The 16,933-nt window shown below is 39.9% G+C and overlaps 1 protein-coding gene across 2 annotated transcripts in view; it reads left to right on the top strand.

The window, feature by feature from the left end:
- The window catches only part of WDR7 (WD repeat domain 7), a 275,561-nt gene that overhangs the window by 178,125 nt on the left and 80,503 nt on the right, over positions 1–16,933 (top strand). The gene's annotated exons all lie outside the window — the stretch shown is intronic.

The following is a 16,933-nucleotide window of genomic DNA, read 5'->3' as shown; positions in this document are numbered from 1 at the left end:
GGAGCGTGAGTGCGCTCCAGAGGAGAGGAGCTGCACACTCTATCTATGTTTTTGAGAATCCATTGGAATTGTATCAAGAGAGTTTGAAAGACACTAGAGAGGCTTTTAAATGCACTGTTCGTTCCTGTTCACTACAACAGACTTTGGCAGGTCAATGTTACAGCTGTCGGACTGGTAATACGGTTTAATAACCAATAAACAGGTTTTAGACACAGTCAGGCTGGCCACACATTTGCCGATAATGGCTCAGTGTCCATCTTGGCTACACTAGAAGGTCCGGGTTCACCGGGGGAGTGTTGGTGCTGACAGAAGGTGACCGCACACAGGTCATCATAGTCCTCTTTCTGTCACATTTACCTAGACCCACCCGCTTTCCCAAAGGAAAAAAAAAATCTATTATAAACTTGCTATGCAAAAACTCTCCTATGAAATAAATTATTCCGCAAAAGGACATGTCCTCATCTGGGCTTGGGATGTTTACGTCGCATGACTCATTCTGATGTGTTAAACAAAATATGTTCACTGAAATATGAGGGTATCAATAAATGTTTCCATACTAAACACAAAAGAAGAACAATAGGGAATAAAGCATCTTTCTTTTTCTAGTTCCGTTCCGTTCCCTCCAACATAGTGCCACAGAGAACCCGGCTAATCCCAGCGTGGAACCAGCTATTATGTGATCTCTGCCACTTCCTATCTTATCTCCTGTTTTCAGCAGTCACTCTATCCACTGCATGGACGTATACTTCACAGCTCTGACGATAATGCTCTGTATAAAGAAAAATGTCAGAAATCCCACTAATTAGAATTACTAATGTTCTTTTGTTTCCAAGTAAGGATTAGGAGACCCCCTTCTACTGACTGTTTCTTCTCATTTTGCATAGAAGAAGACATAATCTGAATGTTTTTGGGGTCAGAGCGAAATGTAGTATTTGTAGAATAATATTAATAGTACTTGTCTATATTTTATTGTGGCCACTTGTCTTCAGAGATCTCCAGAAATGATACTAATGCAGTTCCTACTTATGTATGGGCTGATCAGTGGATTTCCGGAGATAGCCTGTAGTGTCGCACACAGACACACTCTGCTGGTGAACAATGCCCTACAGCCGTACTTAATGCTACTGTCGTAGGTTTTCCAGCATTCTCAAGAGGCTCATTGCTAACATCATAGCATCATCTTCTTTAATAGGTGCTGTGGCCGCAATACATTAACCAGTTTGTTTTTAAGCCAATTCCATTGTCTGGTTAAGTCGGGTTTGCCATGAACCTTGACCCCACTTCAGGGGGGGATTTTCTTTGCTTTTCAAGTATGACAAATATGTCATTTTGCTGTATAATTACCTATTTATTAACACAATGTTGGGATTTGCCTGGTAAGATTGTTGCCACTTCATTTATTAATAGGTAACAGTACACAAGCAAATGGTCTATTGTCATGTCGCTTGTGTACTTTAGGAAACGGGAGGCTTTCTCACAAAGGGGTGAAAAAGAACAGAAAATCTACCTTTCAGACTCAAGGCCATTTTACTATGGAGCATAGACAGGGGCCCACCATTATACTTTCTAGTAATGATGCCTGAGTAGGTGAGGCCGTGGTGGAGTCTGATTGTCAGCTTCCTTGTGTCCTTGGAACTTCACACCCTTGTGTTAAAGAGAATGGGGGTAATGGTCTCCTCTTTCATTTGCTACTTGACCAAAGCGATCTTAAATCAAGATAAAACTAACCCCAGGCTCCATGGAGGGGAAGGACCAGGTCATTCTTAGGTGGTAAGGCAGCTTTAGTAGTCTTAATTATAACCCTTGCATATAGAATAGTGCAAATCCTTAATCTGACCTTACCCTGAGATTTAACTGTTGTCGTTACATTTTCCCAATCCCTATAACATGCCTAACAGTAAACTTAAAACAGAGCTACAACCTCCCCTCCCCAAATTCTAAAAATGTAAAATCACCTCTCACACAGCATGATTTCTACCAGTGGAAACATAGTTTTTCGTCTTGTACTGGAAGAAATGAAAAGTTGGTTTATTAGAGGTGGATTACAGCAGCATATTGCCCTTGTGCTTTGCAAAGTAGCGAGTGGCCCACTAATTACATCTCTGCCATATGCCAACTAATGTCTTAAGGCATCTATGATATAACACTTCCGACATCTTTAAACCCCCCCAGGTTCACTGCTCACCTCACTCACCCAACACCTGGTAGAATGATACATGGTCAAACAGTGCTCGTTTTTATACAGTTTTGAACACTGCTTGGCAGGGGGTAAACCAGCCCCCTCTTCCGACCAGGCTTCAAAAAGTCTGAAATATTTCATTCAATTATTAACATCAGGATGTGAGATGTGCTTTAAACTTGGATTTTAAATGCAATTTATACTTAACAGAATTTACACTAATCTGTGATTTCCCACATCACTTGTTGTGTACATTGTTCAGACAGGTTCTAACACATAGGACAAATGACTTTAGAGGGAAAGAAAGATAACAGCCCCCTGCTGTGTTTTCAGGATAAACCAGTGTTTGCCACTTCACATGAAACAGGTCTAATCAGCCTTAATGAGGATTTCCTCTAGAAACATTACAAAACCAAATCATGACATACTGTCTCAGTAGTTTCAAATCAAATTACCTCCAACATTTGCCCATTGTATTTGAAATCAGAACATTTCTGATACAGAAATATAACGCAGTACCAAAAATCAGTACGTTTGCAATTATATAAATTGGCGCCTGCGCCACTAATTGAAATATGGATATAAATTTCTACAATAAATTATTTCTACATGATCCAGCCACAGTCCTTCATTGTTCTTATTTATTTGTATTTATTAATCGTTCTAAATGTAGCACTTACATACTACACAGCGCTTTACAAAGAATATTTAATCATTGATATCGGTCCCTGCCCCAGTGGAACTTACAATATTCCCTACCACACAGATGCACACACTAGGGTTAATTTTGTCAAAAGAAAACCTACCAGTATGTTTTTGGAGTGTGGGAGGAACTCAGAGCATCCTGAGGAAACCCATGCAAACATGGGGAGAACATACACACTCCTCACAGATAGTGCCTTCGTTGGGATCAAACTATGGTCTCAGCAATGTTAACCACTGTAGCTCTGTGCCACCTCTCAATGACATTAGCTGCTCAGCTAATTACAAGTGGTTCCTGAACTAATGTGATTGGCTGACAGTGAGGGAAGTCCCAGCATTCTGCTTTAATTACACATCAATAGAGACTAATTGAATCTCTATTAATAAAAAAAAATTGACAGTGCTTTGGAGCTCCATTCAAGTTACTGGCCCATTCATTTCAGTGGGTGTTCTACATGAAGCACACATTCCCATTGAAATGAATGGGCCATCAACATGAATGGGAAAAAAATAGATCACAACAGCCTTGCATGAAGCACTGTGCGAATGACTGGAAGTTGCAGCTCAAAGTGGGAGTTAAAAAATTGCAGCATTCCTTTAACGGTTTTGACTATGAAAAGGCAATGTTACACAAATAGTAAGTAATGTGATTTAAAGGGAACTGTTTAATTCCAAGAGAATTGGCTCATTCTCACAGTGCGTCAACCAAGGCTGTCGACTGTTCTGTCTCTGTTGTAGACCCGTGTATATGCTGGTGTGCCGCTGCTTTTCCTGAGTTTTATCCATGTTTTCTTCTGTAATAAAACCTGATAGGATTTTCTATAATTCACTATTAATAGGTAGATATATACAATACTGTGCAAAAGTTTTAGGCAGGTGGGGAAATAATGCTGCAAAGTAAAAATGCTTTCAAAAATATAAGTGTTAATAGTTTATTTTTAGCAATTAACAAAATGCAAGGTGAATGAACAGAAGAGAAATCAAAATCAAATTAATATTTGGTGTGACCACATTTTGCTTTCAAAATAGCATCAGTTCTTCTAGTCTTCTAGGTACACTTGCACAAAGTCAGAGATTTTATGCAAGTGTACCTAGAAGAACTGATGACACCCTCTTTGGCTGTCCCAAGGAAAATAAGATTGCCATGACTTGGGTCAGGCACTTGGCTTGCGTCCTCATAGTTGTATTTATCTGCAGAACTCTTCTGTGACTTGTATCCATATAATTGACAGTAGATTGGGGTGTGCATAGTCCCATATATCACAAAGAAACAGAAAAGTATATTAACATTGTATATGCAAACTAGTGCTTCATATACACCATCAGTCCTGTTTTATAGCTGCAAAGAGGGGTGCAGCATACAACTTTATAGGTGTGGTTGGTTTGGGGACTTGTCCTAAATTGTTCTGGTTATCAGATTAGAAATGCTGAGCAGTTTAAAAAGTAATTGTGACTTGTGCAAACGATGCCTCATACCTCAGTTCCTGCTGTCGCACTAATGTTGTAAATGTATTTTTTATTTTTTTTTAAATACAAACGCCAACTAACCTGATTTTATCAGTGACATTCAATAACATAGGGGGACAGTACAGTGGCTTAGTGGTTAGCACTTCTGCCTCACAGCACTGGGGTCATGAGTTAAATTCCTGACTATGCCCTTATCTGTGTAGAGTTTGTCTGTTCTCCCTGTATTTCCTCTGGGTGCTCCGGTTTCCTCCCACATTCCAAAAACGTAGTAGTAGGTAAGTTGGCTGCTAGCAAATTGGCCCTAGTCTCTGTGCATGTTAGGGAATTTAGACTGTAAGCTCCAATGGGGCAGGGGCTGATGTGAGTTCTCTGTATAGCGCTGCGGAATTGGTGGCGCTATGTAAATAGCTGATAATGATGATGAACTGTATCATCCCTACACTGGACTCCAGAGTTCGATAACCACAACTTTTAAAACAAAACATCACCTTGCAAAAAGTGCACCTTGCAAACTGCTCCAACCAGGCAATTGATAGTACTTGAAAAAGGTCGGCTAAGAATGAAGAAAGATGTGGCTTTAACTTTCACTTAAATAGCAGTGCGTCTGTTCAGCTTTGTAAATGTCGTTACATGGTCATAACATCAGGCGTTTTCCCTGCCTTCCTATTGGTGATATACAATAAAAATGCCTTAACTTCAGTTGACCTTCTAAATAATATAATTAAGGAAGGGATTTATTTAGGTTTGACTTTGTAGGGATCTAATACTAAATAGCAGCATTATTTACACACAGATAAATATAGCATTAGTGTCCTTAAACAATTATTTATTTTTATCTATTTATAGGTCAGAAGAGAGAGTAAGATAATCTCAGGTTTTCAGCTTTATCACTACAATTCAATCTGCCCACATGTAGTCAGACCTCACATTTTGATGAGTTATGTTAAATGTTTTTATATATTTAGAAGGACTATAAGTTGCATACTAAATTGTATTTTGTTTGATATACAAGGGGTTTCTTCATAACATTTGTTGCATTTTATATTACACATTTGTGCTGTACACACAGGGGGTATTCAATTGTCAGCGAGTTGGGTTTTTTTTTGACCGTGTTAAGTCATTTTAACGCTGTTTTTTTATAATTTTCGAGCGGGTTAACCTTACCCGCAATTCCATTCCATTTTTAACGCTCAGTTTTTTTTCATGAAACGGTCCTCTCGTTAAAAGCTATTCAATTGTTTTTTAACGCGGCGGGTAAAACAGGCCAATATGATGTTTTATCTCGCACCCCCTTGGGGTGTGTTAAAAATAAAAAACCTCTGAAAAGTATTTGAAATCATGTAAAAATGTGGAAAATAAGTTACTTATGTTTATCACTAATGCCTAACTTGTGCAAGTTGATTTTCTTGTGAAAAAAATAATGAAATATTTTTTTTTTAAAATAAAATCACTAATTAATTATATTTATGTATGTGTTTGTTACAAATATGAATGTAGTAATGTGTTTTGACATGGTATAGATGATTGTATGGTAAAAAATAGTTGAATTAAAAAATATGCTAAAGAAAGTGCTGTAATGTAGATATTATCAATGTGTAATGCAATCTAATGTATGGAAACGTATGCTAAACCTTGTTTTTGTGTTATACATGACCGCGTTAAAACTCCCCTTCACTCCCCTAAAATCTCGCAAACACAATTTTTAACAAGCGGGGCAGCGTTCCCTCTTTTCCAATTGAATTGCATGAATTTTCCCGCTGCGCTAACTCAAAACGGTCGCTATTGCCGTCAAAAACCTGCGGGAGAATTTTTTTTTTGTTGTTGTTTTTAACACGGCGGGGGAAAAAAAACCAACTTTCTAACAATTGAATACCCCACAGTGTTTCTAATTCTCTGCCCAGTTGAACGTTACAGGTGAGTTATGATGCCTAGAACGCGATCAGGGTAATTAACAAAGGTGCAGAGCACATGCACATGGATTTGCGGGACAAGATTGCGGTGTCCATGTGTGTGTTTGCACCATTTTATGGGGGTAGCTGAGCAGATCAGGGCCCCCTAGTTTATACGTGGAAAAATGAGATTTCAGAGAAAAAGTTAAATTGCTGGTCCTAGTGGAATCAGGTTGGTCTTCGATGTGATATCTTTACTGTGTCCAACACATTCTTTTGCAGAGCACCCGCAAAACTACAAATGTAGGCGCAACATTTATGTTAGAGTTGTTTCCACACACTGGGAAGTGGACGTACACTTTGAAATACTCTTTACTCACAGTAAACACACTTCTACCTAAAGAAAAACAGTTGGTGAAGTAATATTACTGAGCATTATCGCCACAACTGGCACCATTGCTACACAGACAGCCCTCTTGACCAATACAATACAGCAAGGAACTATGGTTAAAGAACACTGCGGGGGGCTCAGCACTTTAGGAGGTTTTATAGAAAATAAAATATGTGTATTTAGACACTTGCATTATTTAGAGTAAAAAAAAGCCCTTTGCTACCCCCCCCCCTCCAAAAAATAAAACAAATCAACTTATCATTGGCAGCAGAGTGTTGAGTTTGGTAATGAGTCACTTCCTGAACGCCTAGCGTGTATGAACAGGACATGAAGTTACGGCCCCCACTCCTCTATTGCTGGAACCACATGTCTACCAAATACCTGCAAAATGCACCATCACACCAATTTTTGGTCGCCCACACCAGGCCCTACTCCTGTTCCTGCAACATATTTGGTTTCCTTAAACTTAAAAAAAAAAAGAAAAAAAAGCTGGTTAAATTTTGAGGTGAATTTCCGGGACTGCATTAATTGCCTTTAAAGTAGCTTCGGGAACATCCATGGAGAAGTAAATTTTGTTATTTTCCCAATTATATATAAACAACCCATAAAATAAGGTTATTTATTGAATTATGCTACAAAGGAAAACTTTGTCACTACTAAAGAAAAACCCCATATCAAATGTGTTTGGACAGAATAGAAATAGTGGCACTGATGTGAATATCTTTTCTTCAAGGCTTGCGATGTGTATATAAATATAGTGCGGGATTGTGATGCTCTTATAGAGTAGAACAAATAGAATTCTAGCTTGGGGTATGTATATAGTAAGGTAAGTAGGTGCTGCAGACTTGGGGTATGTATATAGTAAGGTAAGTATGTGCTGCAGACTTGGGGTATGTATATAGTAAGGTAAGTATGTGCTGCAGACTTGGGGTATGTATATAGTAAGGTAAGTATGTGCTGCAGACTTGGGGTATGTATATAGTAAGGTAAGTATGTGCTGCAGACTTGGGGTATGTATATAGTAAGGTAAGTATGTGCTGCAGACTTGGGGTATGTATATAGTAAGGTAAGTATGTGCTGCAGACTTGGGGTATGTATATAGTAAGGTAAGTATGTGCTGCAGACTTGGGGTATGTATACAGATAGTAATGTATATACTATACAATGGGATTTGTGTGTAGAAGGTATAGGATGCACGCTTGGGATTTGTGTGTAGAAGGTATAGGATGCACGCTTGGGATTTGCACGTAGAAGGTATAGGATGCACGCTTGGGATTTGTACGTAGAAGGTATAGGATACACGCTTGGGATTTGTACGTAGAAGGTATAGGATGCAGGCTTGGGATTTGTGTGTAGAAGGTATAGGATGCACACTTGGGATTTGTACGTAGAAGGTATAGGATGCACGCTTGGGATTTGTACGTAGAAGGTATAGGATGCACGCTTGGGATTTGTATGTAGAAGGTATAGGATGCACGCTTGGGATTTGTATGTAGAAGGTATAGGATACACACTTGGGATTTGTACGTAGAAGGTATAGGATGCAGGCTTGGGATTTGTACGTAGAAGGTATGGGATGCACGCTTGGGATTTGTGTGTAGAAGGTATAGGATGCACACTTGGGATTTGTGTGTAGAAGGTATAGGATGCACGCTTGGGATTTGTACGTAGAAGGTATAGGATGCACGCTTGGGATTTGTACGTAGAAGGTATAGGATACACACTTGGGATTTGTACGTAGAAGGTATAGGATGCACGCTTGGGATTTGTACGTAGAAGGTATAGGATGCACGCTTGGGATTTGAACGTAGACGGTATAGGATGCACGCTTGGGATTTGGACGTAGATGGTATAGGATGCACGCTTGCAGTGTGTATATAGAATTTAGTGTTTAACTGTGTATCTGAGTAACCTCATGATCTGTATATAGAATAAAATGTGACTTGGTAATGGTTTGGGTTAAATCGCTACACACAGAGTGTTCAGCTGTGTTCTTCCATCTAATCATGTCTGATCTGGTTTCGATATGATAACGTCACAGCGAGTTTCTCGACTGTTTGGCCTCTGGTGTTGCTGGTGACTGCACATTGCGATAGATAAGTAAAGTCAAAGTTCTCTGCGAGATACACGCAGCAAGCTGAGGCTAAGGCGGAGTATTTTTCATCTCTAGTATTATCTGGAGAGCCTTTGTATTTCCATGAATGAAATCTCTGCCGACCTTTGAGTTTCCCCGTTCTGCTTTCTATTTTTTGACAAGTAGCTGACAAGGAGTTTCCGATTGTGGCAACTTTTTTTTTTTTTTTTTGTGTGTGTAGTTGTTTAACTCTCTCATTAGCGGAGGATACATTTCACCCGTCCTGCTTTTAGGTGTCCAGTGAAGTTTCAAATTGTTTATAGTCTTTGGTTCGATCAGTGTGAAAAAGTGGCACAAACCACAAGCCCCTATACCAAAATAGGCGTGGTTGCTTTATATGGTATTTTTCTATTTTATTTCAGTAAAATGCTAGAGATTATATAGTTTTGTGTGCAGAACCTCATTTCTCACCCAGTTCCATTTTATTAACTTGACATTTTTTAGTTTTAGTTTCCATAGACTGGAATGTATACTGCTGTAGTGTGTTATGGAAGGTTATGGAATGAGTGTTAGATTTTGCTGAGGGCGTAGTGGTTAGCACTTCTGCCTTACAGTACCGGGGTCATGAGTTCAATTTCCCACCATGTCCTTATCTGTGTATGTTCTCCCCTTGTTTGCGTGGGTTTCCTCCGGGTGCTCCGGTTTCCTCCCACACTCCAAAAACATACTGGTAGGTTAATTGGCTGCTAACTTTACCCTAATCTGTGTGTGTCTGTCTGTATGTGTGTGTTAGGGAATTTAGACTGTAAGCCCCAATGGAGCAGGGACTGATGTGAGTGAGTTCTCTGTACAGCGCTGCGGAATTAGTGGCGCTATATAAATTGATGATGATGATGATCCCTGTCTCAATCCTGGACATCATTTGTAGACATGAGGATGTATGTAGGATACACAGACAGTATACAAAGCAACGATCACTACATGAGGATGTATGTACAATACACAGAAAGTATACAAAGCAGGGATCACGACATGAGGATGTATGTATAATACACAGACAGTATACAAAGCAGGGACCACTACATGAGGATGTATGTACAATACACAGACAGTATACAAAGCAGCGATCACTACATGAGGAAGTATGTACAATACACAGACAGTATACAAAGCAGGGACCACTACATGAGGATGTATGTACAATACACAGACAGTATACAAAGCAGGGACCACTACATGAGGATGTATGTACAATACACAGACACTATACAAAGCAGGGATCACGACATGAGGATGTATGTATAATACACAGACCGTATACAAAGCAGGGACCACTACATGAGGATGTATGTACAATACACAGAAAGTATACAAAGCAGGGACCACTACATGAGGATGTATGTACAATACACAGACAGTATACAAAGCAACGATCACTACATGAGGATGTATGTATAATACACAGACAGTATACAAAGCAACGATCACTACATGAGGATGTATGTACAATGCACAGACAGTATACAAAGCAACGATCACTACATGAGGCTGTATGTACAATGCACAGACAGTATACAAAGCAGGGACCACTACATGAGGCTGTATGTACAATGCACAGACAGTATACAAAGCAACGATCACTACATGAGGATGTATGTACAATACACAGAAAGTATACAAAGCAGGGACCAATACATGAGGATGTATGTACAATACACAGACAGTATACAAAGCAACGATCACTACATGAGGATGTATGTACAATACACAGAAAGTATACAAAGCAGGGACCACTACATGAGGATGTATGTACAATACACAGACAGTATACAAAGCAATGATCACTACATGAGGATGTATGTATAATACACAGAAAGTATACAAAGCAGGGACCACTACATGAGGATGTATGTACAATACACAGAAAGTATACAAAGCAGGGACCAATACATGAGGATGTATGTACAATACACAGACAGTATACAAAGTAACGATCACTACATGAGGATGTATGTACAATACACAGAAAGTATACAAAGCAGGGACCACTACATGAGGATGTATGTACAATACACAGACAGTATACAAAGCAGGGACCACTACATGAGGATGTATGTACAATACACAGAAAGTATACAAAGCAGGGACCACTACATGAGGATGTATGTACAATACACAGAAAGTATACAAAGCAGGGACCAATACATGAGGATGTATGTACAATACACACAGTATACAAAGCAACAATCACTACATGAGGATGTATGTATAATACACAGACAGTATGCAAAGCAGGGACCACTACATGAGGATGTATGTACAATACACAGAAAGTATACAAAGCAGGGACCACTACATGAGGATGTATGTACAATACACAGAAAGTATACAAAGCAGGGACCAATACATGAGGATGTATGTACAATACACACAGTATACAAAGCAACAATCACTACATGAGGATGTATGTATAATACACAGAAAGTATACAAAGCAGGGACCACTACATGAGGATGTATGTACAATACACAGAAAGTATACAAAGCAGGAACCACTACATGAGGATGTATGTACAATACACAGAAAGTATACAAAGCAGGGACCAATACATGAGGATGTATGTACAATACACAGACAGTATACAAAGCAACGATCACTACATGAGGATGTATGTATAATACACACAGTATACAAAGCAACGATCACTACATGAGGATGTATGTACAATACACAGACAGTATATAAAGCAACGATCACTACATGAGGTTGTATGTACAATACACAGACAGTTTATAAAGCAACGATCACTACATGAGGATGTATGTACAATACACAGAAAGTATACAAAGCAGGGACCACTACATGAGGATGTATGTACAATACACAGAAAGTATACAAAGCAGGGACCAATACATGAGGATGTATGTACAATACACACAGTATACAAAGCAACAATCACTACATGAGGATGTATGTATAATACACAGACAGTATGCAAAGCAGGGACCACTACATGAGGATGTATGTACAATACACAGAAAGTATACAAAGCAGGGACCACTACATGAGGATGTATGTACAATACACAGAAAGTATACAAAGCAGGGACCAATATATGAGGATGTATGTACAATACACACAGTATACAAAGCAACAATCACTACATGAGGATGTATGTATAATACACAGAAAGTATACAAAGCAGGGACCACTACATGAGGATGTATGTACAATACACAGAAAGTATACAAAGCAGGAACCACTACATGAGGATGTATGTACAATACACAGAAAGTATACAAAGCAGGGACCAATACATGAGGATGTATGTACAATACACAGACAGTATACAAAGCAACGATCACTACATGAGGATGTATGTATAATACACAGACAGTATACAAAGCAACGATCACTACATGAGGATGTATGTACAATACACAGACAGTATATAAAGCAACGATCACTACATGAGGTTGTATGTACAATACACAGACAGTTTATAAAGCAACGATCACTACATGAGGATGTATGTACAATACACAGAAAGTATACAAAGCAGGGACCACTACATGAGGATGTATGTACAATACACAGACAGTATACAAAGCAGGGACCACTACATGACGATATATGTACAATACACAGACAGTATGCGAAGCAACGATCACTACATGAGGATGTATGTACAATACACAGAAAGTATACAAAGCAGGGACCACTACATGAGGATGTATGTACAATACACAGACAGTATACAAAGCAGGGACCACTACATGAGGATGTATGTACAATACACAGACAGTATACAAAGCAACGATCACTACATGAGGATGTATGTACAATACACAGAAAGTATACAAAGCAGGGACCAATACATGAGGATGTATGTACAATACACAGACAGTATACAAAGTAACGATCACTACATGAGGATGTATGTACAATACACAGAAAGTATACAAAGCAGGGACCACTACATGAGGATGTATGTACAATACACAGACAGTATACAAAGCAGGGACCACTACATGAGGATGTATGTACAATACACAGAAAGTATACAAAGCAGGGACCACTACATGAGGATGTATGTACAATACACAGAAAGTATACAAAGCAGGGACCAATACATGAGGATGTATGTACAATACACACAGTATACAAAGCAACAATCACTACATGAGGATGTATGTATAATACACAGACAGTATGCAAAGCAGGGACCACTACATGAGGATGTATGTACAATACACAGAAAGTATACAAAGCAGGGACCACTACATGAGGATGTATGTACAATACACAGAAAGTATACAAAGCAGGGACCAATACATGAGGATGTATGTACAATACACACAGTATACAAAGCAACAATCACTACATGAGGATGTATGTATAATACACAGAAAGTATACAAAGCAGGGACCACTACATGAGGATGTATGTACAATACACAGAAAGTATACAAAGCAGGAACCACTACATGAGGATGTATGTACAATACACAGAAAGTATACAAAGCAGGGACCAATACATGAGGATGTATGTACAATACACAGACAGTATACAAAGCAACGATCACTACATGAGGATGTATGTATAATACACACAGTATACAAAGCAACGATCACTACATGAGGATGTATGTACAATACACAGACAGTATATAAAGCAACGATCACTACATGAGGTTGTATGTACAATACACAGACAGTTTATAAAGCAACGATCACTACATGAGGATGTATGTACAATACACAGAAAGTATACAAAGCAGGGACCACTACATGAGGATGTATGTACAATACACAGAAAGTATACAAAGCAGGGACCAATACATGAGGATGTATGTACAATACACACAGTATACAAAGCAACAATCACTACATGAGGATGTATGTATAATACACAGACAGTATGCAAAGCAGGGACCACTACATGAGGATGTATGTACAATACACAGAAAGTATACAAAGCAGGGACCACTACATGAGGATGTATGTACAATACACAGAAAGTATACAAAGCAGGGACCAATACATGAGGATGTATGTACAATACACACAGTATACAAAGCAACAATCACTACATGAGGATGTATGTATAATACACAGAAAGTATACAAAGCAGGGACCACTACATGAGGATGTATGTACAATACACAGAAAGTATACAAAGCAGGAACCACTACATGAGGATGTATGTACAATACACAGAAAGTATACAAAGCAGGGACCAATACATGAGGATGTATGTACAATACACAGACAGTATACAAAGCAACGATCACTACATGAGGATGTATGTATAATACACAGACAGTATACAAAGCAACGATCACTACATGAGGATGTATGTACAATACACAGACAGTATATAAAGCAACGATCACTACATGAGGTTGTATGTACAATACACAGACAGTTTATAAAGCAACGATCACTACATGAGGATGTATGTACAATACACAGAAAGTATACAAAGCAGGGACCACTACATGAGGATGTATGTACAATACACAGACAGTATACAAAGCAGGGACCACTACATGACGATATATGTACAATACACAGACAGTATGCGAAGCAACGATCACTACATGAGGATGTATGTACAATACACAGAAAGTATACAAAGCAGGGACCACTACATGAGGATGTATGTACAATACACAGACAGTATACAAAGCAGGGACCACTACATGAGGATGTATGTACAATACACAGACAGTATACAAAGCAACGATCACTACATGAGGATGTATGTACAATACACAGACAGTATACAAAGCAACGATCACTACATGAGGATGTATGTACAATACACAGACAGTATACAAAGCAGGGACCACTACATGAGGATGTATGTACAATACACAGACAGTATACAAAGCAGGGACCACTACATGAGGATGTATGTGCACAGTCAGTATTTATGGTGGGAGCTCTGAAGAACCATTGACCTGCCCCTGACTTGAGGATTGAAGTTTCCATATTAGGAGGTGGAAGATGGGGGTGAAATATCTGAGTCTGTTTAGGAAATTGAAGCATTGACACATTGCGCATAGCTGAATATTGATACACCACATAAACCCTTACTGGATGCTGGCACGTGGCACGGGTCTTACTGAATGCCTGCACGTGGCACGGGTCTTACTGAATGCCTGCACGTGGCACGGGTCTTGCTGAATGCCTGCACGTGGCACGGGTCTTACTGAATGCCCGTACGTGGCATGGGTCTTACTGAATGCCTGCACGTGGCACGGTTCTTACTGAATGCTGGCACGTGGCACGGGTCTTACCGAATGCTGGCACGTGGCACGGGTCTTACTGAATGCAGGCACGGGTCTTACTGAATGCAGGCACGGGTCTTACTGAATGCTGGCACGGGTTTTACCGAATGCTGGAACGTGGCACGGGTTTTACCGAATGGTGGCACAGGTCTTACCGAATGCTGGCACAGGTCTTACGGAATGCTAGCACGGGTCTTACCGAATGCTGGCACGGGTTTTACCGAATGCTGGCACAGGTCTTACGGAATGCTGGCACGGGTCTTACTGAATGCTGGCACGGGTCTTACTGAATGCTGGCACGGGTCTTACCGAATGCTGGCACGAGGCATGGGTCTTACCGAATGCTGGCACGGGGCACGGCTCTTACCGAATGCTGGCACGGCTCTTACCGAATGCTGGCACAGGTCTTACTGAATGCTGGCACGTGGCACGGGTCTTACTGAATGCTGGCACGGTTCTTACTGAATACTGGCACGTGGCACGGGTCTTACTGAATGCTGGCACGTGGCACGGGTCTTACTGAATGCTGGCACGTGGCACGGGTCTTACTCAATGCTGGCACGTGGCACGGGTCTTACTCAATGCTGGCACGGGTCTTACTGAATGCTGGCACAACACAATGCCTTGAGGCCAGGATGGTTACACATGCTCCTTACTTGGGGCCATAAGTGCATAACTCCCAACAGGTAAAATTCCTAATTCAAAGCACGGACACACCTCCTCCGAGAGGCAATCACATCAGAGTCATGTCCACTTCTGAAGCTCTAGGCCGCCCACAACCCCTTCCCATCCCCTCAAAACCCTCTTGAATTGCAACATACACCCACCGTAGTTTTAGGATTATCTTATTTATAAAGCACCACAAGGCTTCTGCAGGGACGTAGCTCCCAACCTCCCACGAGTTGGGACAGTGCCCTCAAATCAGAATCGGTGACATTTGGGAGGTATATAAGTGTATCTGTTATATTATTAATAATAATAATAATAATAATAATATTATCCTTTATTTGTTGTGCGCCACAAGGTTTCCGCAGCGCTGTACACAGTACAAACAGTAGTACAAAACAGGGTGACAAAGTACAGAACAATAAACACAAAGTACCAATGCTTCAGGAACTCCAGGAAGACATATGGAGTAAAGACAGAGCAGAAGAACCGGTATGGAGACAGGAGGGGAGGGGGGGCCCTGCTCATGAGAGCTTACATCCTAAGGGAGGGTGAAACAGGGGGAGAGAAGAGAGGGGCCAGGGGAGAGAGAGGGAGAACGAGAAGAGTGGATGAGGATTAGGTGGCTGGTTGGTAGGCTTTAAGGAACAGGTGGGTTTTAAGTGCCCGTTTGAAGGTTATACTCAGGAACATGTGCACAAATACGTATGTATGTATGTATCATCTAGTATTGTTGTATTACTATTTGTTCCCAATTGTAAAGCGCTACGGAATATGCTGGCGATATATAAATACATGTTGATTATGACAATGCAGCTTATAAACAATGTTTCAGTTTGCATATATACATGTAAATATCTGAGCAATCTATACTTTACTGAAAATGTTTAGCAAAATAATATATTCTCCCCCTAACAGTGATTCAGTGGTAAGTAACCCATATAGTTTATTCATTACAATTCCCTTCTGGATATTTGTTGTGCGTTTTCTTCTCAATACTAAATTTATACTTTAGCCCAATGTTGCGTTACTTAGAATAAACCTTTTTTCTCCTAAGTTCTCGGTAGACTATAGAGGGATGCTATGAATTATGTCATGATATTTTTTCTTCCTAATATGTTTAGAGGGACGTACTGTAGTCCTCGTCAGACAGGTTGCAGTAGCGTGAACAATCACCTTCTAGCTCTTTACCAGTGGCTTGTGTTGGAGATAATTTTGACTTTTCATATATTATCTCTGGAACCTGGAGATGGCGCTGTTGTTGCTTATG

The sequence above is a fragment of the Mixophyes fleayi genome, chromosome 1 (genome assembly GCF_038048845.1).
Source record: "Mixophyes fleayi isolate aMixFle1 chromosome 1, aMixFle1.hap1, whole genome shotgun sequence".
Lineage (NCBI taxonomy): Eukaryota > Metazoa > Chordata > Amphibia > Anura > Limnodynastidae > Mixophyes > Mixophyes fleayi.
The sequence above is the reverse complement of the archived record's forward strand: the minus strand, read 5'-3'. Positions and strand labels throughout refer to the sequence as shown.